The sequence below is a fragment of the Carlito syrichta genome, unplaced genomic scaffold (assembly GCF_000164805.1).
Source record: "Carlito syrichta isolate Samal-C Ts95f unplaced genomic scaffold, Tarsius_syrichta-2.0.1 Scaffold304770, whole genome shotgun sequence".
NCBI classification, from domain to species: Eukaryota; Metazoa; Chordata; class Mammalia; order Primates; family Tarsiidae; genus Carlito; species Carlito syrichta.
The window spans coordinates 209,427-209,874 of record NW_007248866.1 but is presented as its reverse complement, the minus strand read 5'-3'; positions in this window follow the sequence as shown (position 1 = coordinate 209,874).

Genomic DNA, 448 nt, shown 5'->3' with positions numbered 1-448 from the left:
TTGCCCACCCCTCTCAGAGTACTTCCAACCTCATGCTTGGGAGGGGCCTACCTACCAGAGGGTTGGGAAGAATCCTCCTGCCTCTTGGCACCCCAGGCCTGCAGGGAATCTGGCACCAGCAGATGTCAAGGAGAGGTGACTGAAAAAGTGGGCAGGAGGGGTGAAGTGGAGGCTCAGCATTGACCTTCCAAGCGGGGGACAATGACCCCATGGCTAGGAGAGGCTGAGCAGGGCTTGGGCAGAGATGAAGCAGGAGAGGGCAAGGAAGACGCACTCAGGCTGGAGGGCTCTGCCGAGGGGTACAGGCAAGGAAGGGGGGATTGTCACTGGGGCTGGAAGGAGATGACCCTCTGCACACACGTTTAAATTTTGAGCTGACAGCCGGGCTCGGTGGCTCAGCCTGTAATCCTGTGCCTTTGAGAGGCTGAGGTGAGTGGATTGCCTGAGC